Source organism: Mastomys coucha, unplaced genomic scaffold (genome assembly GCF_008632895.1).
Source record: "Mastomys coucha isolate ucsf_1 unplaced genomic scaffold, UCSF_Mcou_1 pScaffold21, whole genome shotgun sequence".
Taxonomy (NCBI): domain Eukaryota; kingdom Metazoa; phylum Chordata; class Mammalia; order Rodentia; family Muridae; genus Mastomys; species Mastomys coucha.
The window spans coordinates 181,527,875-181,543,598 of NW_022196904.1; the positions used below are offsets into that span (position 1 = coordinate 181,527,875).

General features: G+C 40.2%; 1 protein-coding gene and 1 long non-coding RNA gene across 5 annotated transcripts in view; one reads left to right on the forward strand and one right to left on the reverse strand.

Moving 5' to 3' along the window:
• The window catches only part of LOC116103989, a 25,254-nt gene extending 20,062 nt beyond the window's left edge, over positions 1 to 5,192 (forward strand). The window contains exon 3 of the long non-coding RNA XR_004123652.1: positions 5,113 to 5,192. This is a non-coding gene — a long non-coding RNA (uncharacterized LOC116103989). The remainder of the gene's footprint in view (positions 1 to 5,112) is intronic.
• The window catches only part of Sorcs1 (sortilin related VPS10 domain containing receptor 1), a 540,204-nt gene that overhangs the window by 140,144 nt on the left and 384,336 nt on the right, over positions 1 to 15,724 (reverse strand). The window lies entirely within an intron of this gene.

Consider the following 15,724-nt stretch of genomic DNA (forward strand, 5'->3'; position numbering starts at 1 on the left):
AAAAAAAAAAAAAAACTATACCTAACCATGCAGGGATGGGCACCTTGTATCTATTGCCTTAGCAGCCACTGAACTCCTTATTCGAGAGTCAAAAAAAAAAAATTGAGTCGCTTATAACTATCCTCTTTTCTCATAACTTGTCACAGCTCCTAACTTATAAAGGCTTACAGACTCAACCTCTCTTCTGGGTTCTTTCTCTTCAGGTAGCTCTAATAGAAGACCCCACACTCACCTTCCAAACATGTCTGCCTCATAACATTTCCAATCTTCTTCTTTGACCAAATACTGACCAGTCCCTATCTCACTCCTGCACTGAAAGTTTAGAGGAGCTATTACCTCATCCTTCACACATACAGAAGAGCACATTGCCTCAGGCCATCTATACCTGGTATACAGATGGCAGCTTCTTTTTACATAAAGGGGCTAGAAAAGTTAGTTATACCAAAGTGTCAGACTCTGAGGTGGTGGAGGCACAGGCCATCCAGTCCTAACTCCTGGTCCTTCAGCTAAATGTTCTCCCCTTCCAGACCATCTACTCACCCCATTGCTTGCCACCTCCGTTCTCTTCTATGGAACTTTGCTGACCACCATCTAGCATGGTCACACACTGTCTCCTGTCCACTTCCTGTCAACATCGGAGACTAAGTCCTTCTATCTGCTCTAGGTCATCAGCCCTCACCACTCTCTTCTAAATGGCAGGGCCCTTTGAAGGTGATTTTCGTGACCCCAACAGCTGCTAAACTTGAAAGACTCTCTCATTGGATCCATCTGTCTCATCTAAAACCTTTTATTCCTCCACCTAAAAATGACTCTTCATACACATCAACCCTAACAGGACCATGCTCTGTTAAGCTCCAAAGGACTTTGAGACTGTCCACCTTGTCCCCAATCCTAGAAAATGAGACTCCACTCCAGTAGCCAAGCTTAACCTCACTGGATTAGACACGGATTTCTCATCCTCCACCTGCTGTTCATTTCCATTCAGGGTAGCCCTTACATCTGGAGGTTCAAGAAACACGCACAGATAAAAGTCTTTCCAAATAGGGTCAGGAAACTGCTCCATAGCCAGATGCCAGGAACCTATTCCAATTGCTATTCCCTGTATCTGTTATCTCATCTAAATATTATGATATCTATACTTTCTTTCTCTTTGACCAGACAAAAGATTATTGTAGAAAATGGCCAGATGAATATGGGGGCTGCCCCTATTGGTCTTGTCATATACATATGCTAGGATCACAGGCCAATCATTTCTGTTATCAACACCACAAGACACTTTTTCTACATACAACACTCATGGGATTCCAGGTAGGAGACAGGATTTCTTGGTAAGTTCTACCATAAAAATCAGCCTGGGTCCCCAGTGAGTACCATCCATATCCAGAGAAATTATGTCTCAATTGCCCAACCCCTAGATATTGGAAAAGTAGGGGAGATAATCAAATACTCATCTGAGGTCCTTACCTCTTTGACATCATCTCTCATAAATGGCACTAACTTGTCATTTCACCTTTTGCTTCAGACCTTGACCTCGGCATACCAACTCCTTAATGTCACCAGATCTGGATGCTTTAAAGATTGCTGGTTGTTTGTATCCCCTGGAACTAACTCACAATTGTCACTTACAGCATCTCTGGTGATGCTGCCAAGTAACCTTACCTCACCCTTGGTCAGCTGCCCTGACTACAGTGTTGCCATAACTCCATACCTTACCTCTGTCCTTCTCTTTGGCATGGCAAGCTGTTTTAAGACCTCTGGGACTCATCATGTAGAAACACTGAGCTCTCTAGACTGCAATAGAACCATGATCCTCGATATATCATCTCTGCCACAATATCCTGCAGTCCAGAACACATCAGTTCTTTGTGGCACTCAGGCATATCATCGCCTACCTGCCAGCTAGTCAGGAGTTTGCACATTGGTACTCCTTTTCCCTGAACTGGGAGTAATCCAGGGAAAAGAGCCCCTGCCCATTCAAGATGTAGATATGATAGCTGCCCAACATAAGAGGGCAGTTCAAGTCATGTCATTCTTGGTCACTGTGGGAATAGGTGTTGTTACTGGAGTTGCAGGGATAACTCCCATGACCCAATATAATACATTCAGTTCCCAGTTTAAAAGAGATCTTCGAGAAATGTCTGAATCTGTGCTTACTATCCAAAAATAGATTCTTTGGCAGCTGTGGTGCTTCAGAACAGACAGGGACTAGATGTCCTGACAGCTAAAGAAGGTGGTCTTTGCCTTTTCCTCCAAGAAGATTGCTGTTTCTACGTCATCCAATCCAGGATAGTAAGAATTAAAATCCAGGAGCTACAGTCAGACAAAACATTTCAGGGACAGTGAGACCTCCAGTTCTGGGATTTTCAAAAACGGAACTGGATACTCCCTTTTGTAACACCTCTCCTAATCATCTTCCTGGTGTTATTATTTGTTCTCTGCCTCATTAATCTTGTTTCTACATTCCTTCAACAACAAATACAAAAAATTTCTAACTAAACTATTAATCAGCTCCTGTTACAAGATTACCAGCCTCTGCCCACAGAAGAGCTGCTGTCCACAGAGGAACCTGATGTATACATTTACCAAGTAGATCCCAAAGGTGAAAGCCAGCTACCCTCCATTGACAATGCCCCTAAACAACAGGAAGTAGCTTAAGAGATATGATGCCCTTGTTTCCTTTTCACCATCAGCTTCCCCCTCCCTTTTTCTTTCCTTCTCTTTATAATAATAAGAAGGGAGGTATTTTGGCATTAGGACCTCTCAAAACTATGAGTTCATGTAGGTGACAGTTCCACCCACAGACCCATTGCCAAGACAACAGGCACCATATGCCCAGAATGCACTTGGTTCACGTCCCACCTTTACTTGTATTATGTCATTATCCATATATATAGGGGAATGCCTCCCCGCCCTCCCTACTTCTCTTCCTAACACCACTTCCTCTCTCTCTCCCAATAAAACCTTTTATATATAGAACTGTTTTGGGCTTAGTGTGCTGTGTCCAGACACAAGTTGCTATTCTAACACATCAACCAACACACACACACACACACACACACACACACACACACACACACAGAGAGAGAGAGAGAGAGAGAGAGAGAGAGAGAGACAGAGACAGAGACAGAGACAGAGACAGAGAGAAAGAGAGACAGACAGAGACAGAGAGACAGAGACAGACATAGACAGAGACAGAGAGACAGAGACAGAGAGACAGAGACAGACAGAGGGGGGGAGAAAGAGAGAGAAGAGAGAAATATGCAAGAACACACTGCTGTTTCTATGTACTTCTAATTGGTCTCCTAGCATCCTCTGTGTCATGGGCCAGTTAAACACTGATATCATCAGAAGTATGTAACATCAACCTTGAATGCTGTACATCAGAGTTGAAACATTCCTGAGAAATTATCTATTTTGGGATGTTCTTCACTGACATGATGACCTTATGAGTCAAACATTTTTATTCTTTAAATTTTATTTATTTGGAACCAGTGTAACTTGTTAATTTTTCCTTTCCTTTTCCTTTCTCTGTATTGGACAAGAATAATCCAATGGCCTAGAAAATACTAGGTACATGTTCTATCATTGAGATACATTCCTAAACCAAATAGTGTCTTGCTTCTTTTTTCTTTTTCTTTTTCTTTCTCCTCCTCCTCCTCCTCCTCCTCCTTCTTCTTTTTCTTCTTCTTCATCCTCTTCTTCCTTCTGTTTTTGTTTTTGTTTTTGATTTTTTTTAATTAAATACAGAGTCTGAATTGAGGCTCCCTGGCACATATGCAGCAGATGTGCAGCTCAATCTCCATGTGGGTTTCTCAACAACTGGAACATTGGCTTTCCCTAAAGCAGCCTGACTGTATTACCCCTTCCCAATAGGGATGCCTTGTCCGGGCTCAGTGGGAGAGGATGCACTTAATCTTGCAGAGACTTGATACTCCAGGGTCAGGAGGGATATACAGGGGACCCACATTCTCTAGGGAAAAGAGGAGGGGATTGGAGCAGAACTTCAATAGAGGGGTCCAGGAGAGTGTAGTCTGGTAATTAGAAGCTGTGAACAAAACAGAGAATGTCCTAGAATAATAAAAGTTTGGCAAAGCATGAAATTAGGAACACAAGATACCATTAAAATTACAAAATTAAAGGAAATACAGAAAATTCATTAAACCATTTGCAAAATAATATGCTATTTATATCTTGTGAGACATTCCGGTCTACAGCTGAGAAACTTCCAACCTTCATATCTCTGTATTTCTCATGTAACTATGATCTTATGTTTTTTTCCTTTTAATATCTCACAGAGTAGTAGACTTATGTCTTCCACAGTCTTGATTTCTGAAGACAGAGACTCATTTATAGTTTGCTCTATTGGGAAGAGGGAAAAATGACTTTTTCAGGGGTTAGGATAGCTATAGAGAAGCCCAATGAAATATGCAAGATATTCTACACTATGATATAGATAAGCCAGAGCCCCAAAACAATAATTTTTTAGCACAAAGTTAAAAGAGAATGTGGACCATCCTGGAGGAAGAAGTCTGTATGTGTGGACAGAATGATCTAGCTTATGCATACTGTTTAGCACATTAGATGCCCACACTAGAAATGACTCCAGCTTAGAAAGACATTCATCAGGTGTATAGGTCACACATACCCTAACAAAGTGAGATGTACGTTATTGTTTTACTTTCCAAATTAATCTTACAAAGAAAGTAGGAGGAGGGAGAGGGCAGGAGGTAGAGAGGAAGACAGAGAGCCAAGAAGGAAAGAGAAGGAAGCAAAGCCAGGAAGAAATTAGAGATGAGACCTTCCATCATAGACTGCACAAAGACAAAGGTCACACTTTTCCTGTCACTTGATGGTCCAGATATTTTCTAGGCACACCCAAACTCTGTGCCCTTTGTATATGCTGATCTAGCTGTGCCTTCTTCCACCACACCACACACTGGTTAACTTCCATAATGTTTTGGCTCAAATATCAGACACCACCTTACCAACGGTTTCTTCCTTGCCAGCTTCATCCAATTCTTGAGTTTCTACTCTGCTTTGCTTTCTTACTAGCCTGGATAGACATTTCTCGAATAAACACATTCCGCCCTCATTTACAATTTGTCTTTTCAGCTAGAAGTTAACCTGGATGAGAGCAGGACCTTTGCATCCTTTCTCCATTCTTCGCCCCTGCCCATGAGACGACTCAGCACAGCAGAGTGATCCAACAGTATATGCTGGAAAAATAAATAAATACAAGATCTGGAATGAAGCGGTCCTGGCCTTAAATCTTAGCATAATGACCACGGGAAAAGCACGTAGTCATTGTAAGCCTCATTCCCTTTCCTATTATAATAAGGAACATAGCAACAGCACCTACCTCCAAGGGCTGAAAACAAGCCAAGAGCAACAGCAGCAAAAACCAAAACACATGGTGCTTTTTACTGTTGCTTTTCAATGTACAGGATTCGTGCCGACCTGCCAGCATCTTTATGGTCATGGCTTCTTGAAAGCTAGAGTCAGAAAACCTAAACCTTTAATTTTCCATTTATTAGATATCATCACTCACATGCATACAGATTGCTGCTGCTGTATCCTGAAAGATTTTAAGGAACCAACAGAAATGGAGGTCTCTGCCCAGAGTTAGGGCATAGGTTCGCTGAGCATCTTTGGGATCTTGTTTTTAGAAAGTACAGACCTTCTGACAAGTGCACGTCCCATAGGAGGCAGAGGAAGTAGTATGAAATAGCCATGAAGCATCCAAAATGAAAGTGGCCTATGTGAGCCTATTAGTGTGATGTCATCATAAAATGAGCATTATAAGGGAGGCCCGTATTCCCTTCCTTTGTAGCTTCCTGGTGAGTTTTAGAGGCTAACTCTAGGCTACCACTTCAAAAACATCTCATTACAAAGAAGCAACACCTTGAATCCATACTCTTGCTATGTGAAATGTATCCAATTGACCCTACCAGGAAGAACTATAACTGATGCTCCTGAATTCTGTCCACAGCTCCATGCCCCATTTGAGCATGTGAGAGAGAGCTGGGTGAGCATGCATTTGTTCAGTTATTGGAAAATGCTCAACCTGATGCAATCAAAACCTTACTACAAATTGGACCCCTAACCCCTTCCAAGCTTCCACTGTATATGCTTTCATAAACTGACTAAAGGAGAAAATGCATAAAGGTTCTCTGTGGGAGTCAATAACACCAACTATTTACTGTTATTGGATCTCTGACTGGAATATGGGTAGTAAGGTTAATATGTGTCATACTTTGTCCCCCCAAAAACATGAAGTATTAATATTCTCTAAAATATTACAAAGAATTGGCACCTTTTGAAGTACACTGAGTAAGAAATCAAATCAGGAAAAAAAAAAGAAATCAAATCAGGAATTGGATCAAATGCAAACCCTCATGTTCATTCCAAAGTGAACACAGATTCAAACAATAAGAACATGGCATGTTCTATTGCTCAGCAGATGGGTTATGTTTAACACTCATTTTCAGGATTCTTGATTGCTGAGACTCTAAAAAGCAACACAGGGATCTACTTATTGCCGACTCTTTATAGCCATACACATTTCCGGACACAAACTGACAATGTTTAGGGATTTGAAATGCATGTCTCTCTGGCTCAGGGATGTACCTCTGACCACTACCCTTGGGTTGTTGCAGCTGTACAAGCATGAGTGATTACTAACTAAATAGAATAAAAATGTATGCACATCAGAATTGTCTAAAATTGGCAAAGGTCAATCTTTTACTGATATAAGGATTATTAGATTACAGTTCACTGTGTAGTGTGTTTCCCTGTAGTAATAAACCATGAAGCCATTGAAGACCAGTGTCAAATATGGAGAGAATTTTTCAACCTGTCCTTTTCATCACCAACAACACAAACTGTAGTCCAATGATTAACAATAGAAGTATTCAAATGATCATGTCCGTAAATAGACATACGGATTTAATCCTCACCCCACTACACAGAGGATTCATATTCACTGCTTTCCCAGAGTTCATAAAGGTTAATTTGGGAACAAGAAACTACAGAAATGACATTTAAAATTTCAAAGTGAGATAGTAACATAAAAGAAATATCTATACCTAGTTGGATGAGCCAGACAAATGAGGAACCATTATTTTTTTTATTGTATGGAAGAAAGATTTCTCTAAGAAATAGGTGAGATGATTACCTGCCTTTTAATTCTCCCAACCTGACTACCAGTTCCCAGCACTGAGATGATGGCCCCTGAGTATCTGTCAGGGACGACTGACCACAGTTCCATTGTTGTATTTCTGTTTTTCTTAATAAAGTTGTTGCTGTTGCTATTGAAGTAATTTGTGTTTCCAGTGAAACTGGTTCAATACTAGATGGCTTGGATACTGACGAACTTAAGGGCTAGGCTCTAGATTCCCTTGTTATAGTGTTTAAGCAGCCCCATCTTATCTGTTCTACAGTGTACATATCTTTCATTGTGGACAAAAGATGGTAATTGTAAAGGGAGGAAATATAAAAGACATTTCTGGGCTTCACCTGAGACAGAATTAATGGGCTCAACAATAAAATAAAGTTGTGAGACTTGCTTTATTTCACCTGCATTCATAATGAGCTGGTTTGAGGTTCATTTTACAGAGTTTGGGAGCAGTCATTTTCACAGTTGGCTAAAGAACCAAAGCCTGTTTTCCCTGGTGAAAGAGATTGGTCCTTGTGAAAGTTGTTACAAGGTTACTTAGCCATACAAATAGACTCTGAGACTAGTAATTGTCCCTTGTCTTCTTTCCATACTGGCATGGATCACCACCAGGACAAAAACACTCAGGTCACTGACTGAAGCTGCAGTTTCAGAAGTAAACTAGAAAAACAATGAGGACAGATTTTGGTTCTGCAGGTCTCCCTACATTATATGTGCCTATAGGTTAGCACACAAGCTTAGCTATGGATACATATGTGTCCGCCACAAGAAACATTACAGGTTACGTTCTTTTCTGCCAAAATCATAACCGTGAAATGTGACATCCAACCCCATAGAGTTACTGGCTTGCCTGGGTTCATGTGTATGGGATTAAAGACCCCAGAGTGACACTTTTCTTTAGAACAACATGGCTGCACAATGATGAGCACACGCCATTACTCAGTCATTCAGTGAGTCTTGAATATTTCAAGCTCTGAGCTTTGTTTTATGGAAAACAAGGATTAAATGAGACATGGCTTTTCAGGAAGCCTTCAGTGCAGTGGTTTGGCCAGTATTTTCTCTCTGATGACAGATACATACACATAAACACCAAAGAGGTAATTTATAGAGCATAGGTTCCTATTTCTTGCTTACTGTGCCAGGTATATATAAGGTGAATATATTCATACTCATAGAGATAGTAAAACAGTAAAATCTTTACATTTTGGGCAAAGGTCTATCAATTTGTCCACAGCTCTATATGGGTATTGATAACAAAAATGATATCTAGTACACAAGTTCATGGTTTTCAGGTAACACTTGTATGATTGATTTCAATCATGCTTGTTCTTTTCAGCTTTGCTTTCCAAGGCAGAAATTAGTGAATCGACAGTACTATTAGCCCTATACGTAAATTACAAGGCAAGTGTATTTCAGTATATAATTGATATGATATCTGTACCACTCATAGAACGAACCTTACCAGCACTCATGTTCCTTCAAATATAGGACTCCTTTGGAACAGAAATGAATTATAACTATAATCTAAGGACAGCTGATGCCATCAAAATGAAACCTGAAGAGAAGCATTTGCAACCTACATGGGGATGAGCCAAAGTGGGAAGTGGAGCCTTGTGTGTGTGTGTGTGTGTGTGTGTGTGTGTGTGTGTGTGTGTGTGTGTGTGAAACACCTCATTGCTTTGGTAGGAAAACATTGTAAATACATTAAAATAAGAACAAATTCTTCACTGTTTGGGCCAGTGCCGTGAGCAGACCTTGGGCACAAATTCTGCAGCCAGTCTCACAACACCCAGAGGAAGCTCCACTCACAGACATTCTGACATGTCCAGGACCCTAAGCATCAGAGTTGAGGAGGACACATCTGTCACAACACCCAGAGGAAGCTACACTCCCAGGTGCTTTAATTAGCCCAGGATCACAGGATCACAGAATCACAGGATCACAGAGACAGCTTGACTCTGAGGAGTTCTGACATAACCAGGATCACAGGAAGGAGAGATCCCAGTGTAATTTAGCCAGGGCAGGTAGCACTAGAGATAACCAGATGGCAGGAGGAAAGTGTAAGAACATAAGCAACAGAAACTTAGGTTACTTTGCATCATCAGAACCCAATCCTCCCACCATAGCAAGTCCTGGACACATCACCACACTGGAAAAGCAAGATTCAGATCCAAAATCACTTCTCATGATGATGATAGAGGACATTAAGAAGGACATAAATAACTCCCTTAAAGAAATACAGAAGAACACAGGTAGACAGCTAGAAGCCCTTAAAGAGGAAACACAAAAACTCCTTAAAGAACTATAGGAAAATACAGTCAAACAGGTGAAGGAAGTGAAGAAAACCATCCAGGATCTAAAAATGGAAATAGAAACAATAAAGAAATCACAAAGGTAGACAACCATGGAGATAGAAAACCTAGGAAAGAGATCAGGAGTCATAGATGCAGTCATCACCAACAGAATACAAGAGATAGAAAAGAGAATCCCAGGGGCAGAAGACACCGTAGAAAACATTGACACAACAGTCAAAGAAAATGCAAAAACCAAAAAGCTCCGAACCCAAAACATCCAGGAAATCCAGGACACAATGAAAAGACCAAACCTAAGGATAATAGGTATAGAAGAGAGTGAAGACTCCCAAGGTAGTGGGCCAGTAAATATCTTCAACAAAATTATAGACAAAAACTTCCCTAACCTAAGGAAAGTGATGCTCATGACCATACAAGAAGCCTACAGAACTCCAAATGGACTGTACCAGAAAAGAAATTTCTCCCATCACATAATAATCAAAACACCAAATGCACTAAACAAAGAAAGAATTTTAAAAGTAGTAAGGGAAAAAGGTCAAGTAACCTATGAAGGCAGGCCTCTCAGAATTACACCAGACTTCTCACCAGAGATTATGAAAGCTAGAAGATCCTGGGCAGATGTCATGCAGACCCTAAGAGAACACAAATGCCAGCCAAGGCTACTATACCCAGCAAAACTCTCAATTACCATAGATGGAGAAAAGAAGATATTCCATGACAAAACCAAATTTACACAATATCTTTCCATAAATCCAGCCCTACAAAGGATAATAGATGGAAAACACCAACATAAGGAGCAAAACTACACCCTAGAAGAATCAAGAAAGTAACCTTTCAAAAAACCCACACAAACATAATTCCACCTCTAACAACAAAAATAACAGGAAGTAACAATTACTTTTTCTTAATATTTCAATATGAAAATTAATATTACTAACTTATCCTAATCGATTCAAATTCAAAAGTATGAGGAACTGAAAATTTGTTGGCTAGCATCTGGTGGTCTCTCTAATTTGGTAATTGGAGAAATAGGTCCAAGATTGTACAATCCATATACAGTTTCTGCTTGTTTGTACCCGACAGTGTCTTTATGTGTACCATATAAAGGTCTTGAAACCATGCTTCTCCTATCTCAGCCTCGCTATAAGTAGGATTGTCTATTTGATGTTTTTACACTCTACTATGATTTTTAGAACAGCTTACATATTTCAAAATTATTTATACAGCCAAAGGAAACACAAACAATTAATTTGGGAGGTGGCTTATAAGAGAACAACAAAGAGTGAAACTGATTGCTTTGCTTGATGTTTGTAATTATTGTATCAAGTTTGAAGAGAACTTTATAAGTTACTCTTTCTCTGAGATGAATGCTTTTCAAAATCATCACAGCCAATGAACCAGATTCTTACCCACACCTAATGTCTGTGCCACTCTCCAAGCATAGACATTGCTCAATGAAAGAGTTGGTGAATGACTTCACAGATAGACCATCTTAATACACACACCATTTCCAATAGACCATCTTGATACACACACCATTTCTTAAATGAATGTAACCTGTTCTCTGTGGGTTGAGAATGAAGACAATCACTCTAGTCAAATAGCTTTGACCATAGCAGGAAAGAAGCAGCAGAACTGTCAACTCTTAGCTTAGCTTCTAGGGAGGTAAAATCCTTTGGTGATGTGAAGGGCATTCAGTCTTATTACAATGAATTCCAATGTCTAAAAATTGTTCTTATTTGGGGCTTGTACCACAGTAAGAGCCAAGATTTTAAAATCTGCTAAAAACAAAACAAACAAACAAACAAACAAAAGTCTTTATCTATTTATGTTCATAAAAAAAGATAGTAGTGGTGTATTATTTTAAAATATACAGCTAATATGTTTGGAGTTATTTGATATTTACATTGAGAAAAATGTATTTATTTTCAATATTGCTGCAGACAAGCATCTGCATAAGACTGTTTAATTGATTGTTCTATATCAAACAACTTTTATAATACTCATTTTTATTGTCACAATATTTTAGAAATTTTAAAGAATGTGACAAAAAAAAAAAGGTGTTCCAGGTATTAAAGGGGGGGTCTCTGGGAGGAGTTGGGGTACAAAAGGGAAAGAAGAATGTGATGTAATTATATTTACTTAAAATATGTTTTTAAATGTTAACAGATTCAGATAAACTGAAATTATGTATCCTTTCTCATCATAAGGCAATAAAACTCAAATCAATTTAAGAAAAGAACATATTCTTCAAAGTATAAAAATATACTATCTTGGAATGCACTGTGTCAAGCAAAATATATAGCCTAGAATGCCAACCTGGGGATTCCCCACAGTACAATGCAAAATGAAAAAAAAAAACAAAGTACTTCAGACAAGCCATGTGAAAAGATAACACAGACTGGAGTTTTTTGAGCAACCAACTAGCAGGCAGCCTGGTTTTGATAAATGTGCTCTCTACTTGGCTACTCTGAACTCTTTGCTTTCCTTCTGTCTTCCCTTCTGCTTTTGTTACCTGCAGCCAAGGTTTCTGATTGTCTGAAGAATAGAAGTGTGGGAGCAGAAAAGAGAGAGAGGGAGTAAGAGGCTGAGAGGCTGAGAGGGCCAGGGATACTGTCGTGTCAATACGATTTATTTATTTATTTTTCATTGAAGCAGATCATACGTTTTGATTTAATGTTTGGTTATAATTAGTAGGCATTTCTCTTTGCTGTTTAGTTTTGGTAGGGATGATTTCTCAAGTTCAATACTTTTATGGAATAATTTTATTGAATACTTTTCTTGATTTTGGGTAGTTTCTGTACATGATGACTTTTCAAGAATAAAGAAAAGATGAGGTACAATAGGTAGACAAATTGAAAGTGACATGTATGATGCCTTGTGAGAGTGAGGTCTGGAATGGCATTTTGAAATTATAAACCCCAATGTCTTCCATGAGCAGAAGAATAATGTTGAGTATAAAGACCTATTTGGATGTGGATGATCAATGGCCTTGCTATTTCCAGGATGCGGGGTTACGTGGCCTAGGAAACCAATAAGAGAAAAGCAGCATAATATCCCAAACCTTGAAAATCCTATTCTCCATGTAATGCTTCCTCTTATTAGTTTCTGCTATGAAACTTTGCTACCAAAGTGCATTATTGCACAGCCCAGCTCCACTCGGCATCACTGAGCCTGCAGAATCTTGGGCCCCTGCTAAACCAGAGTTTACATCTTAGTAAGGTCCCCAGATGAGCCATACATAAATGGCAAAGTTTGGAACATAACGCCTCAACATTTCTGGGCAACTTGGTACATGAGGAGAAGTAGGTAAGTAGTGGCATTGTCAATCATGTGTCCCACACCCACTCAGGCACATAGGCTTGGAAAACTCCTAATGTACACAGAGGAGGTGTGTGATGCAGACAGAGGACTGAGGAGACATATGATCACTGCCCTGACAGAGTTTATAGACTGATGGACATGCAGGAAAAAGTTCACTGTACATTTATACATGTGGAATGTAATATTAAAATAAGATGAAGGAAAATAGTTGGATAGAATCAAACATACTTAAAATTGTTAAGGTTAAAATTGGTTAAAATTGGCAGGTTAAAGCAGTTTTCCCAAGTAAATACATGTTTCATCTATGGGCTCAATGATTAAGCACACTCACTGGTTTAGAATAGGAAGAAGTGAGGAAGGTATCCGGGCGACAGCAAAAGCAAGTATGAGCTTCTTGTTGGAAAACATATAAGCTGGTGAGTCAGTTCCAGCAGCTAGAAGCAAATGCAAGGGCCCGGAATCAGGGCTTGTGGGAGCTACAGGCTGAGAAAATAGGCAAGGACCATGCTATACTAAGCCATCAGAGGAAACTCTGCCCATTTGGAAGTCAATGAGATTTTTAGAGCATCTTTTAGAGATCTTCACAAGCTTGCTTTTGCTCAGGAGACAGATTTCTCTCTATGCTGTGTAGTATAGCTGAATCTTGAGTTCAAGATAATATCACCTGCTGCAGGGAAAAGGAAGGCTCACTGAGATAGTGCCCAACAGAAGGAGAAAGAAGCTCCAACTGCTAAGGCCTTCTGTGCGGGGTGCACTGCTGGGAATCTCACACATGCCAGCCCTGCTTGGATGGGCAGGAAGTAAGGATGGTCAGTGTTGGACTCAGTTCCATGCTCCAGTCCTAATGCCCAAGATACACATGCTCCAAAGAGGAGGTAAAATACTTAGAAAGGGAAACATCCCATGAAGATTTCAAATGAGGGGCCTGCAAGATGGATGGCTTCTGGGATTTGGCTATCACGGGTGACTTAGTTTCCCGCTTGAGGTTACAAGTGGAGTTATCTTCTACCTTTGCATTTATAAGTGATAATGAGAGAGGAACCAGTATTATGGGAAGTGAGACAGCTTCTTTCCAATTCTGAGGAACATGCTAGAAGCAAAGGATGTTCACCCTCTGGATTAGTGCTGGATGTATGGCATCTTTGCTTTGTAGTGGTAAGATGAACCATTTTTGTTATTTTATACATATGAGGTCATTTTGCCTATTTTTACTCTCTTAATCCTCTCTTCCTGTGTGACTTTTTCCTTCATCACTCTGCCTCCTCTATCACCTGCTTTGCGCTCACTAATGATTAAGTAGTGTCTCAGCAGAGGATCCTCAGGACCACAGCAGGTGAGGGAAACTTGCACTGTTGTTGCTTAAATGTTGGACAGAAAAGTCACTGTACATAGTTTTTCATATGTACTGGTTTCCTTGTTCTCATATGAATGGGCTCTGTGAATAGATGTCAACCTTCTCTGCATCCTCCAAATACCCTACACATGTTACTACTGACACGTGTGTTTTAGTTTCCTCATCTATAACATGAAATTGACGGTCTAACAACTGTCAGGAGGAATAATTGGGGGAATAATTTAAAATACTTGTCATAAGTGTCACAAGATGATTGCTCAACCAGTGCTAACTATGAACCGCTACCATGAACTTCCTTGATTTTCAGATAAAAATGAGGTATAAAAGGTTGAAATGGTATTTTCAAGGTGATACAATGAGTGGCCTTTTGAGATATTTCTATAGATGGGCTTGAGTTCTGGATGTGCACCTTATATCATGTACCTAACCACACAGTCCTCACTGACTGAAGCTCTTCACTCTAGCGTGCCTAATGAAGGAGGTCTTATACATCTTATCCTAGGTGGGCAATCTAGTCTCATGAACTGCCCCTCTTGTTGCTTGTGAGGCTCACAGGAGCATAATTCATTTTTTTTTTCCGTTTCTCTCAAAGTGTTTTCTGCGACTCTCCAAACACAACTGTGAGGTGTTACCTGGATGGTGTCTTATAAGCTGAGGACACCAATGACCACAAAAGAAAAATGTAAAACCAAAGCCAGCCAAACCAGCAACCCAACAACGATGCTTAGACGATGGAAGCTTGGTGCTAGGAAAGCAGCTCAGTGGGCAAAGCGGTCGTCTTGCAAGCATAAGGACATGAGTTTGATCTGTAGAACCCACATTTTCCCCTCCAAATGTCTCTGTTAATCATTTTCCACGTAGGATACAGTCAAGTGGAACACAGCATATTTGCTTTATTCATTGCTGTTTTTAATTCATTTGTTTACATTTTCTTTGCATCTCAGTGGCAGCCCTCTCCTTCCACTCCCAGTCTCACCTATACAAGAAGTGGTCTGGAAGTGAGAATGTAAAGTGAGGGGAGGGTATCTCTGGGACAAGCTAGAGACCTGGTGTTGAGGCTGCTCTAGGGAGTATATGAGGGGGACCCTAGCTGAGATTCCTAACAAGCGAGGAATATATGTGAAGGCTGAAGTAGCCATCTCCAGTAGCCAGGAGGGACTTACATTAGAGGGAGGAGGACATCAGCCTACCTACAAAACTTTCAATCCCAACTTTGTCCTGCCTACAAGAGGAACAGAGACTGAGGGAATGGCCAGCCGATGACTGGCCCAACTTGAGACCCACCCCATGGGAGGGAGCCAACTCCTGACACTATTAATGCTACTCTGCTATGCTTGCAGACAGGAATCTGGCATCAACTGCCATATGGGAGGCTTCATCAAGCAGAAAGATAGAAAGTAGATAGAAACATGTGCAGAGACCCACAGCCAAACATCAGGTGGACCTCAGGGAGACTTGTGGAAGAGTAAGGTAATTCCACCTCTTACAACAAAAACAACAGGAAATAATTACTTTTTCTTAATATCTTAATATGAAAAAATAGTATTACCAACATATCCT